Source organism: Aquarana catesbeiana, linkage group LG04 (genome assembly GCF_042186555.1).
Source record: "Aquarana catesbeiana isolate 2022-GZ linkage group LG04, ASM4218655v1, whole genome shotgun sequence".
Taxonomy (NCBI): domain Eukaryota; kingdom Metazoa; phylum Chordata; class Amphibia; order Anura; family Ranidae; genus Aquarana; species Aquarana catesbeiana.
Window position 1 is genome coordinate 684,263,823 of NC_133327.1, and position 13,232 is coordinate 684,277,054.

Consider the following 13,232-nt stretch of genomic DNA (forward strand, 5'->3'; position numbering starts at 1 on the left):
TAATGGCTTTATTGGCTACTTGATGGCTGAACCTTGTTTCTCAAAACTTTTTTTTTTTTTTTTTTTTTTCTCCATTGGGATTATGGGGCAGGGGGTTACTGTAAAGCTGTTCATGTTCCTTTACCCAATATAATATCCCTCTGTTAGCAGAAGCAAGCAGTTGCCAGTCTTTGCTCCAGATTGCAGTCATGCCTGGTGGTGACAATTGATGAGGGAACTGAAGGGGCGAATTGGGGACACAATTTGTACCACCAATGTGAGTAACTCTAATGTAAAGTAAGCTGAGGGCGTCTTTACTTTCTAAACTCCCCTTATCTTGATTAAGACTTTGGACGGACTAGGTGTTTCAAGAATGGGGGGGCTTTGTGCTTGTCCTAACTGTATATAGGAACGAGTCTATTGGGCATAAATGGAAGGGCTGCAAGCTGGTAATATTGCTTGGCTACTAGAAGCTTGCTGTGAAGAAGTGAGGTTTGCTGCTCTGTCATGGTTTTACTAGTGATAAGGAAAGGGGGTTGGGAAGTCACCTGTCCAGTATAGAAACTAGGAAATGGCTCCTCCCAAGATGACTAAAAGCTGCATTAAACCATGAAGTAGCAGTGATTATATTGACTTCTGGTGTGTGCCAGAATGGGGGTAGCCAGGTGTAAATTGACACAAGTTTGTTCACGTTCTTTCTACCTCGAGGAGGGGGTCTGTATAAAGACAGGAAGACCCAATTGGACCTCTTGTGGGAAAGCGGTCTAAAGGGTATGCTCCATAGCAGTGGAGTTTCCGAAGGATGGGAACGCAGATGAAGGGGTTTACCTGAAGACTGTCTCTCTAACTGATTCTCTCTGTGGACCCTTGTGAACAAAGTGTGGGAGAAGCCATTGCTATCACAATCAGCTGTGTATAAATTTCAATCCGGTATTTGAAGTTCACCTTCAGCCAAATAACTCCAGGTCTTGCCTATGACACTTTGGTATGAGGCCTGTTGTGCTCCCACTTCCGATGTATTGAACTGCGTTGGGTATCGGGTTTTCTTTAGTATGCTGATGTGTGACATAGGCAAATGGAATTCATGGTAAACACTGGTCATGCATTTATGACTCAGACCTTAAGTCTCCTTTCCAATCCATGGGAGCCCTAGAGGTATTGCAAAGACACTTGCACACCAGATGCTGGGAGGGCCCCTTCCACTCCTGGGAGCGTGTTGCTTAAACATACTTCATTGGATACCTTTTACTGTAAACTGGTCTTCTCAGATCTCTCCCATTCTTTGCCAATGAGCTTTTAACTCGGTCATTATGGGTAAAGAAGGCACTAACTTATTTTCACAATTGGAAATATCTGTGTGCTTTTTGTAATGGTTGAGCCTGTGGGATGGATATTTGCTGCATACTTTCCGCTATAGCCTCTAGGCTTTGTAATTTGTGCATCCGCTTCCTTCCATTGTCATTTTTAGGCAACCCCCGTAAATTTCCTGGGGCTGGGTGGGGCATTTTCTATTGCGCCAATTTAAAGGCATGTGAGCCATTGCCACATTGGCTGCTTGAGGAGCATGGAAGCAGCCTTGGGAGGAATGCAGATTGTCCTGGTCAGGAGATGACTAGTGGTGGGGCTTGGACCCCCTTTTCACACTGGGTGGTTTTGCAGGCACTACTGTGCTAAAAAAGCGCCTGCAAACTGACCTGGAACAGCCACTGCTGTGTCTCCAGTGTGAAAGCCCCAAGGGCTTTCAAACTGGAGCTGTGCACTTGCAGGATGGAGGAAAAACCCCTGCAAGCCGCATCTTTGGAGCAGTGTATAAATCGCACCTGCTCATTGAAATCAATGGGGGCAGTGCAGTTATACTGCTGGCAAAGCAGCAGTTTTAACCCTTTTTCAGCCACTAGTGGGGGGGGGGGAGATGTAGAACACCCCCCCCCCCCCCCCCCCCCAGCTGCCGTATAGTGCAGTTTTGACGCCGCTCCTGCCCCAGTGTGACAAAAGGGCCTTATGTTTTCTGGAGTGTTTGTTTAGGGCTTCTGAGCCTAAAATATGGCAAAACACCATACTTTGCATTCCTTAAGCACTTGTTCAAACCCCCCCCCATACCTTTTTTGCTAGTCTTCTGTGGCACTGACAGGTGTGCTGAGCTCATATCTGCAAAAAATCATTTCTCTCTCCAAGGAAAATCTGGTACACTGGCTCTAAGACCCATTTCCCCCCCCCCCCCCCCTTTCACAAAGCAGTAGCAAGTGAGCCCAGGCAGCCCACCCAGAGGCGGAATGTCTAACCCCCTGGGAGCACAGGAGGAGCAAACAGTGACAAGTCTTCAAGAGAAAAGTGTCAGGACTGCAGGGAAGAGGAGAGAATCCAATTCCTCTGCCGGCTCTAAGACTGTTTAAGCTGCTGCTTGGTGACTGGCGGTCACTACCAGGGCTGCTGTTGGAAATCATGAGGCCCCCCCATACAGCTTACGTGACAGGGGGCCCCCCCCTTCCCCTAGCTGAAAGCGACTGAGGACATAGATTAGTCCCTTTCTCTGTAGCCTCAGCTGCACAGATGAATGAATAGGAAATGCTCTGAGGCTTCCTGCTCATTCACAAACTGAAGCATGGGAAAAGGTTTCCTATGCTTCAGTGAGAAATGGACACAGGAGTAATTGGCACTTATCGCTCACTGTGTTTCATTCAGATATGGAATGGGCCAGTAAATGACATTTACCAGCCTCTTCCCCCACTCTCCATCCTTAAACATCCTCCATGTGCCTGCAACAGCTGCCAGCTGGAGAGAAGGGAAGCCGCCTGTGCTGTCAAAAGGGGCACACGGGGGTCTGGACAGCAGATGGAAGGGGCGAATGTGCTAGAACCACTCCCCCTCCAGTGCAGCCAGAGGGAGAAAGAAGTAAAGAAGCTGGCAACTCTCCAGGGGGAGGCGGAAGAGGAACAGCGTTTGCAATAAGAGCAGGAGGGCCGGCTGTACTGTCAACAGGTACCTGCGTCTCCCCCCCTCCCTTTGAACCGATGGGGTCCAGGCCCAGTACAGGAGGGCTGGCTGTACTGTCTTATCAACAGCCCTGCTCACTACCCTGTGACATCATCCACTGCTGCTCTCAGACTGATAAAGCCCAAAGAGCAGTGCGGCATGCTGCCCATACAAGACAGGAAAAGCCCCAAAGGAGAGGCCAATGGTGAAATGACATAGGTTGAAAAAGTAATCTAATCTAGGTCAACCATAAAAAGATATCATACAATCCCATACTCAGTTGATCCAGAGGAAGGCAAAAAACCCCAGCAAAGCATGATCCAGTTTGCTACAGCAGGGGAAAAAAAAAAAAAAAAAATCTTCCTTCTGATTCAAGAGGCAATGGGATTTTTTTTTTTTTTTCCCTGGATCAACTTTACCTATAAATGTCAGTACCCAGTCCTATGATGTAGATTTAGGAAAGTATCCAGACCTTTCTTAAAGCCATCTACTGAGCTGGCCAGAACCACCTCTGGAGGGAGACTATTCCATATTTGGAGATGATATCTCTTTTCCTCTAGATGTAAAGAGTGTCCCCTTGTCTGCCAGTGTTTACCGTAAGTTGAATAACTCAACACCAAGTTCAATATATATATATATATATATATATATATATATATATATAATATTATTCCCTTATATATTTGTACATGTTGGTCTTCTCCACCCCAAAACTCCTATTCTAGAGGTCCGTCTAATCTTTCTTCATAGCTGAGCTCCTCCATGCCTCTTATCAGTTTGGTTGCCCTTCTCTGCACTTTCTCCAGTTCCCCGATTTATCCTTTTTGTGAACTGGTGCCCAAAACTGAACTGCATATTGCAGATGAGGTCTAAAGATTTGTACAGGAGGGGCAAAATAATATCTCTCTGGGGTCCATAGCTCCCTTACATACAAAGGATTTTGCTCGCTTTGGAAACCACAGCTTGGCATTGCATGCTATTGAGCTACCAAAACCCCCAGATCCTTCACTACGAATCCCCCCCCTAATATGTATGATGCATATTCTTAGCCCCCCAAGTGCACAACTTTACATTTATCAACATTAAACCTCATCTGCCACATAGTCGCTAGACATGTGCACAGCCAAAAAATTCGTTCATTTTCGTTTCATTCGTTTATTTTTTTTTTCTTAGTTTTTCGGGTCATTTGTTATGATCACGATTCGTAAATTCGTTCATTCGTAAATTCGTTCGTACATTTTTACATTTGTTCATTCGAAGTTTGAAAATCCAAAAACTCAAATTCAAAAATCTGAAATAGTAACTATTAACTTATAGGTATTGTAATTTCCTTTCAAATTTGACTGTCAGTGAACATAACAAATACGAATTTATCCGAAGTTACGAATTAAACAAAACGAATGCGGCATCTAAACAAATGGAACGGAACAAATTAATAATAAATAATAAAACATTGTTATTAATTATTATTTATTACGTTCCATTCCATTTTTTTGGATCATTCATAACTTTTGGATAAATTTGTATGTATTATGTTCACTAACAGCCAAATTTTAAAGGAAATTACAATACCTATAATTTAAAAGTTACTAGTAATTACTAATAGTTAAGTTATTAGTTAACTATTATTTACGAATGCCCGAATTTACTAATGTCCAATTTTATCGAATATTCGGAAAAAAATCATTAAACAAGTTTTCGTTAATTCGGATATTCCCGAATTAATGAATTTTTTGAAATTCGTTAAACGAATTCAGAATGAAATGAACTGCACATGCCTAATAGTCGCCCAATTGGACAGAGCATTGAAGTCGGCCTGTAAATTGGAGACATCCTGTAAGGACGTTATTCCACTGCATAGCTTGGTGTCATCTGCAAAGACTGAAATGGTGCTTTTAATCCCAGACTTTTGAAAGATATTAAAATTAAGGGTCCCAGCACTGAACCTCGGGGGGAACACCACTGATAACAGACTCAGAGTAAGAATCTACTCACTGCTCTCTGAATTCTGTCTTTTAGCCAGTTTTCTATCCATTTACAAACTGATATTTCCAAGGCTGTAGACTTTACCTTACACAGGAACTATGTCAAACGCTTTTGCAAAATCCAGGTATACCACGTCCACAGCCACCCCTCTGTCCAGGTATACCACGTCCACAGCCACCCCTCTGTCCAAGTATACCACGGCCACAGCCACCCCTCTGTCCAAGTATACCACAGCCACCCCTCTGTCCAAGTATACCACGGCCACAGCCACCCCTCTGTCCAAGTATACCACGGCCACAGCCACCCCTCTGTCCAAGTATACCACGGCCACCGCCACCCCTCTGTCCAAGTATACCACGGCCACAGCCACCCCTCTGTCCAAGTATACCACGGCCACAGCCACCCCTCTGTCCAAGTATACCACGGCCACCGCCACCCCTCTGTCCAAGTATACCACGGCCACCGCCACCCCTCTGTCCAAAGTTTTACTTGCCACCTCATAAAAAGAAATCAGGTTTGTTTGACAACTTCTGTCTTTCGTGAATCCATGCTGTCTGTTGCTTAGATGAGTTTTTACTGGAAAAAAATATTTTATGTGGTCTTTTTATTAAACTCTCCAGTATCTTCCCGACCTATAGAAGGTAAACTAACAGGTCTATAGTTACTTGGTAAAGACTTTGTTCCCTTCTTAAATATGGGCACCACATTGGCCCCACACCAATCTAGTGGTACCATTCCAGTCGTTAAAGAGAACCTAAAAATTAGATACAATGGGGGGTGATTTACTAAGAAGGCACTGCACAAGTTCATACGTTAATTGGTGTGCCGGAAAAGTCATTAACTGAACCAGCGCACATTGAAGCGCAGATAAGGATAATAAATACCTGCGTATGTAAACTGCAACTGATGGCAGGGTAACTGCGGTTTTCTCATTGATAATATCGCACGCCTAATACAATTGGTTAATTTCATCTCATCGGATGTGTCTTGTTGGCAATTAGTAGGCATACTCAGTTAATTAACCCTTTTGATGTTAATCTCATTCCTATCACTTCTAATATATCTTTGAAATGTGTGTTTTTTTTGTTTTTTTTTACCCAAATCTTTCAATACATTACAAAGAACAGAGAAGTGCTTCTAAACGCAATAAATTAATATTTTCAGATCTCGATCTTTAAAAGTGACCATACACTGCAATCAGTCAGATCTTAATTTTGATTCAGTACAAGAGCCTGTTTGATTTCCTATAATTTTGAATTGATTGTTCAAATGCGTCTTCCTATTACGCCTAAATATAGAATTTGACAGAGATTGGCCAATCAGATTGCATAGTGCATAACCATCTTAAGTGCCAAATTTGGAATGTAGATGTGCCATGACCCACTTGTATTTTCCTACGGTATTTGTATATTTAAAGATATTTTTGGGCATTATACAAGGCACATGAGAATCCACTTTTTTTTTTTTTCCCCAAGACATGCTCAAGTGATCAGGTGTCTTCAAACTACCACCCTCCAGCTGTTGTGGAACTGTCAGCTAATTGCCAGCTCCTATCTCTCCACAGTTACTCACCTGATGATATCCTGCTTGTCAGTCCTGCCTCCTTAAGCCATTCAGCCCAGTGTATCTCTGCCTTCGCCTTGGTCAACATCACAGAAACATTCTCCTGCGTTCCTGTTTAAAGACTTGCTTTGCTGACATCCCTTCTGGCTCCAGATCCTGCTTGCTGTTCCACTACATTGATCCCTGACTTCTGGCTTGGATGACTACCCGTTCCGGTTACTGAACTTTGGCTATGTTTTGACTACATTTGTTCTTTTTACTTTTATTATTTAACAAGTGTGATTTAACTGTACTTCTGTCTCGGTCTGATTTCATGGTTTCTGATAAGTTGTAGTTCCTGAACAACTGGAGGGCTGTAGTTTGAAGACGCCTGTGCTAGACCATTGTTATGCCTCCAGAATTGGGAGTGTGGCATCTACCCAACTTCTCTCTGTTGGTGAACACAAGACCCTACATCTATCTATATATCTATGCACACACACACTGAAGCAGGAAGCAACATACATTGGCCCGGAAGTGAATCTATACACAGGAAGTAGGTGTGTGTTTTGAGGCCAAATTATTTAGACATACACACACAACCCACCCCATGTAAAAATAAATCAAAAATTATCTTAATTTTCAAGTAAGGATCATCTCTTGCGCAGAGAACAGTGAGCGAGGCATGGTGGTGGGAAGAAATTAGCATCAGTACAAGCAACTTCCTGTAGGGGCGTGATGTCATTCCTGCGTGCTGACCGGAACCAGATATGCGCCACGGGTACATACCTCCGCGCACACAGCAGTTGCCCATCTCACATACACTGTGGTCGCACATCTAGCTGCAGGAACCCAATTTTTTCTTAAATTAATAGTAAAGTAGATGCAGATTTCCAGGACTGGATTAACAAATGTTTCTAGTGAAAGGCAACTGGTGTTTTCTCTTAAACAAGGTCTAAATGGGCCATTGACAGTTGAACTTAGGAATGTGTCTTTGCAAAGTTAAACTAAATGAAATCCTTTCTTCTTTTTTTTTATATAAAGTGCAGAGGGATTAGAAGTCTTGTCAGTTTTTGGGGGTGTCTGCACCCTTGAAAGGGTGCAGACACCTCCCAAATTGTTGCCAGTTTCAAATTTATTCACTTCCTGTCACATAGCCAAACAGGAAGTGAGGGTAAAACCCTACCAATGTCTTTCCTTGGGGACACACAGGTTAATCTAAATTTACAGGTTAATCTAAACAATAAATCTAAATCTAAGTTTCCCCATTAGGTAAATTGCACTCTAGCATTTTGCTGTGTACACCCCAAATTATTAGGTATCTTGGACTTTGGGGTTTAGTTACTAAAGGCAAATCCACTTTGCACTACAAGTGCACTTGGAAGTGCAGTTGCTGGAGATCCAAGGGGGACATGCAAGGAGAATAAAAAAACAGCATCTTTGCGTCTACATGGTTGGATGATAAAATCACCAGTGCTTTCCCTCAGATTTACAGTGAGTACAATTGTATTGCAGAGTGGATTTGCCTTTAATAAACCCCAAAATACCCAATAATTTGGGGTGTACACAACAAAGTGCTAGAGTGTAATTTGCCTAATGGGGACACTAGTTAGATTGACCTGTGTGTCCCCAAGAAAAGACATTGGTAAGGTTTTACTCTCACTTCCTGTATGTGACAGGAAGTGGAGCCAATTTTCAGAAAAGGGACACAAAGCCCAACCTAAAAAAAGACAAGCAGAGGTTCTAATTCTCACTTGGTTTCCCTCAAATGCCCACAATTAGAATAGGATTGTCTTGAGCTAGATTTTAGCTCAGTGCTCTAAATCAGTGCTTCTCAACCCTGTCCTCAAGTACCCGCAACAGCATAGCCTCCCAGCTGTCCCTGATTTGGAGCAATGTCCCTCTGTCCCTCTGTCCTCATTTGTCCCTCATTTTGGTCTGATCTATATAGTTGTATATAAAATGCACTTTTTATCTTTCAAAAAGTGTTTCCCAGTGCTAAACCTTTCATCCAAATTCTAAATTGCTGCATTTTTCAATTTTAAAAGCCAATGTAAGGAATAGTAGTGGTAAAAAAAAAAGCACTTGTGGATTTAATTAACTTTTTTTGGTTATTTCCCCTTTAAGGGGGCGTGTCCTATGCCTACATACCTTTGCTAGTAGGTGTCCCTCATTCCCATCTCAAAATGTTGGGTGGTATGCAGGGGCGGACTGACCATTTGGGCACTTGGGCACTGCCCAAGGGCCCCATGCCGATAGGGGGCCCCATCATGGTTGCCAGGCTCAATAAAACCATGGACAGTATGTAAAAATCTGTGTTTTTTTTTTTTTTTAAATCCCAAGATTATAGCTGCCCCGCCTTTCCAGTACCTTTTCAGTGTGTGTGTGTATTCTTTGTGTGTATTCTGTGTGTGTATACTGTATGTGTGTGTGTGTATGCTGTGTGGCCCCATAATCTCCTATTGCCCGGGGGCCCCATGAGTTGTCAGTCCGCCCCTGGTGGTATGCCCAACAGGCCACGTTTGCAGGTTTACCTTTATCTTGCACAGGTGCTTTAAATCAGAGTCAATGGCTTAGTATTTTGGACAGCTATTTTAGCTAATATAAATTCCCAAAACATGTCCTGTCGGGACTCGGAGGTACGTGAGGACTGAGGCTGAGAATCACTGTGCTAAAATAGAAAATTGAATACTTACCACTCTGTAATTTTCCTTTCCTGGTGCCTATCCATGGCAGCATACACACAAGAGGGTAAAATGTATTACTTGAATTGAGCATGCAACTGCAAAACAAATTATTAACAAAACACATAAAACATAAAAATTTGCTACAAATTTTATTGGTCAACAAAACAGGACTTGGAAAAGAGCAAGGAAAGCAAACAAAAACACGTGTATGTTAATTTGAGACACTAACAGAACATGGTTTTGAGGTCTGACCATTTTGCAGAGGAAATTAACAGGAGTTAAAAGGAGTGCGCCCACAAACGGACAGTCTCTTAAGGATTTAAACATTTATTAGTCGCAACATCTTGAGGAAGATTTTGCAAAATAATGCAGCACAGACAATTAAATCAAAGTGAAACTAAGAACCTACAAACAAGACATATTGACAACAACAAAAATATTTCAGTGAAAAATATCCCCCCCCCCCCCAAACAAAAAATAATAAATACTTGCTCTAAAACACATCTGTTTTGCAAAGACATAACAAACAAAATACATCTGTTACAAAACACACACACTTTTACGGCAAGGTAAAAAATGTTATCTGCAAGCTTTATATAACGGAAAATTGTATCATACTTACCGTAATTTTCCTTTCCTGGTGCCTATCCATGGCAGCATACATGTGATAGAGCTCCGCCTCTACTCCAACTTCAGGACTAGTGAATAGCATAAATTAAAGGGCATAGCCCCTCCCCCAACATTCTTCGTAATATAGAATACAGAGGGTGGGGGTTTATGCTGCCATGGATAGGCAGCAGGAAATGAAAATTATGATACAATTTTCCATTTTCCTGGTGCCTCCACGGCAGCATACATGTGATAAATAACTAGCTCACACGGGTGGGTTTAATTCTTTAACGAAAAATGTTTTAATCAGATACAGACATAGCAGCACGAAGTGCTCTTCTTCCGAACTCTACTGTCGTAAGAGCCTCAGGATCAACACGATAATGTTTAAGGAACGTGTGTCGAGAAGACCAAGTGGCGGCCCTGCATACTGTTTCCAAAGAAACATTTGCCCTCGCTGCCCAGGAAGCTGATAGCGCTCTTGTTGAATGAGCATTCACCTGAGCTGGAGGATCCAATTCTTCACCCTGTATGCTTTTTGTATTAGTTTGACGACCCACAAGGCCAAGGTTCTGGTAGAAGCTTCCTTTCCTCTATTCTTGCCCCATGAGATGATGAATAATCTTTCAGAGTTGCTGAAACTTGCTGTGGCTTCCAAGTAGGCCCTGAGGACTTTGGATATGTCTAACTCGTGACAGGAGTTTGATTCTGAGTCCATGAAAACTGGTAATGCCCATGGTTCTGATAGATTTGCCGTTGAGGTGACCTTGGGTGTGAACCCTCTGAGAGGGCGAAGTTCTACCCTGTCTGGGAAAAAGGATATGTGATCATCCCCCATGCCCAGAGAATGGAGTTCCGAAATCCTCCTGCTGGATGTAATAGCCAACAGAAAAGTTGATTTTAAAGTTACGTTCCAAATTGGGACTTCTTCAACCATCACAAACGGATGAGTGGATAGGACTTCCAATATTAGAGGAAGATCCCACTTTGGAAAGGAACGTCTAGACGGAGGAGGCATCTTCAATACTCCCCTGCGGAACGTAACCACTAGAAGGTCTTCTGCCCACCTGGTGTTAGTTGCTGCAGACACTGTACCTTAATGGAACTCTGGCTAAACCCCAAATCAAGACCAGTTTGCAGAAAACTCAGAACATCAGCAGTGGAGAGATAGCATCAAACCATTTTCCTGTGGCGTAGGATAAGAACTTGTCCCAAATCCTTGCATATATTGTGTTGGTTGTAAGTTTTCTGGCTTTCAACAGGGTGGATATGACCTCTTGGGAACAGCCTAACGATTCAAACCTCCTCCTTTCAACCTCCATACACGAAGATCCAGCTTCTGTGTGTCTGGATGGGCCAGCCTGCCCTGGGTCAACAACTGCGGGAAGGGGGGAAGTCTGATCAGGGGATCCACACTGAGGTGCATGGCTAGTGGAAACCAAGGTCTCTTCGGTCAATAGGGTAGCACTGCTAGCACTTGGACTGGTTCCCTCTGGAGTCTGAAGAGGAACTTCGATATGAGTGGGCGAGGAGGAAAGGCGTAAGCTGACTTGAAGGTCCAAGGACAAGATAGCACATCTACTCCCTCCGCTTGTGAATGTGGGAGGCAAGAGAAGAATCTCCTAAGTTTGAAATTCTCCTGCGTAGCAAAGAGATCCACCTGTGGGATCTGCCATAGATTGGAGATTTGGTTGAACACATGGGAATGGAGAAACTACTCGTTGTTGTCCCCAAACCTCCTCGATAAGACATCTGCCTCCGTGTTTATCCTGCCTGGGAGATATTTTGCACTGAGGTCTACCAGGTTCCTCTCTGCCCAAAGCATTACAGGTTCCACTTCCCTCAGAAGTGTCTTGCTGTGGGTGCCCCCTTGTTTCTGAAGGTATGAGACTGCAGCCTTGTCCAAATGCAGAAGCACTCTCTGCCCCCTGACCTGAGATGCAAAAGAGGTTAAGGCTAGAAATGCTGCCCTCATTTCTAGGTAAGAGGAAACTATCCCTCTGGCGGGAAGGGACCATCTTCCCTGAATCTGGAATTCTCTGCAATTGGATCCCCACCCCTGTCCACTTGCATCTGAAGTAATTGTGGTCCATGAGTAGGAACCCAAATGATGGGACTGGGAGAGATTCTCTGGATTCGTCCACTAGTGCAGACTCCTGCTCATTAGCGTTGTTAAACGGACTGTCTGGAAAAGATGTTGCCATCTCTATTGTGTTAAGAAACCCATCTGGAAGTGTCTCAGGTGCCAGTGAGACCATGGAACTAGAGGTATGCACGAGGACATCGTGCCAATAAGGCTCAGACACTGTGAGGCTGATAAATGGGACCTCTGTATGGTCTTGGACACCTTCTGAATGATGCTCTCCATCTTCATTTGGGGTAAAGAGACTGTGCCTAGGTACGTATCGAACATTGCTCCTAGATAGATCATCTGTTGTGTTGGAACCAATTGGCTTTTTCGATGGTTCACCAACCACCCCAACTCCGACAACGACTGAAGAAGAATCTCTCTGTGGGCTATAAGTTGGCTCGGGTTGTTTGATAGCAAGAAGATATCGTTCAGATAGTGGTAAATTCTTAATCACCTCTCTCGCAGAGGGGCCAAGAGAGATAACAACACCCAAGGTTTTGTTAACACCCGAGGGGAGGTGCACAGCCCAAAGGGCAGAGCCTGAAATTGCAGGTGGACATGACCCACTGCAAACCTTAAATACTTTTGGAAGGATGGTAGAATAGGGACGTGGAGGTAAGCATCCTGTAGGTCTATCGATATTAACCAATCTCCTGGTTGTATGGTTTGGATAATCGCTTGGAGCGACTCCATCTTGAAGCTTTCGAGATGGATGTATCGATTTAGCTTTTTCAGATCTATTATAGGTCTCCAGTCGCCTGTTTTTTTCTGTACCAGGAAAAGGGTGAAATAAAAACCTGTAAATCACTCCGATGGGGGAACAGACACTGCTGCCCCTTGACGCTGCAGAGACTCCATAAATTGGTTTAGGGCCCGTGTTTTCTGTGGGGAGGCCGGTAACTGTTTCTTTGAAAGACGTGTGAAGAGGCTGATGAGAGAAAGTCCAGAAGTGACCGTACCGGATCGTTGATAGAACCCATGGGTCTGGACATTTGGAGGCCCAGATGGGGAAAAAATGTTTTAGCCGGGCTCCCACTGGGGGCGTCTTCGCCCCTTTGGCGTCAAAAAGACTTTGTCCCCTCCTGGACTTGTTCTTTCTGGCTCCCAAAAAAGAATTCTGAGTACCTCTCCACGATTTCTTGTTGTCCCTAAAGGGGTGAGACTGCCTGAAGTCTCTGGAATTTGATTGCAAGAATCGGGATAAATAGGCCTTTGTTCTCGGGACCTTCCTGTCCTGAGGGAGTAAGCCAGATTTGCCTCCTGTGACTCGAGAGATTGCTTTGTTGAGTTTCTCACCAAAGATTTTCCATCAAAGGGAATCTTGC

The 13,232-nt window shown here is 43.8% G+C and overlaps 1 protein-coding gene across 1 annotated transcript in view; it reads left to right on the top strand.

Annotated features, from left to right (window-relative positions):
• Positions 1-13,232, top strand: part of LOC141141064 (kinesin-like protein KIF6) — a 550,310-nt gene that overhangs the window by 200,865 nt on the left and 336,213 nt on the right. The gene's annotated exons all lie outside the window — the stretch shown is intronic.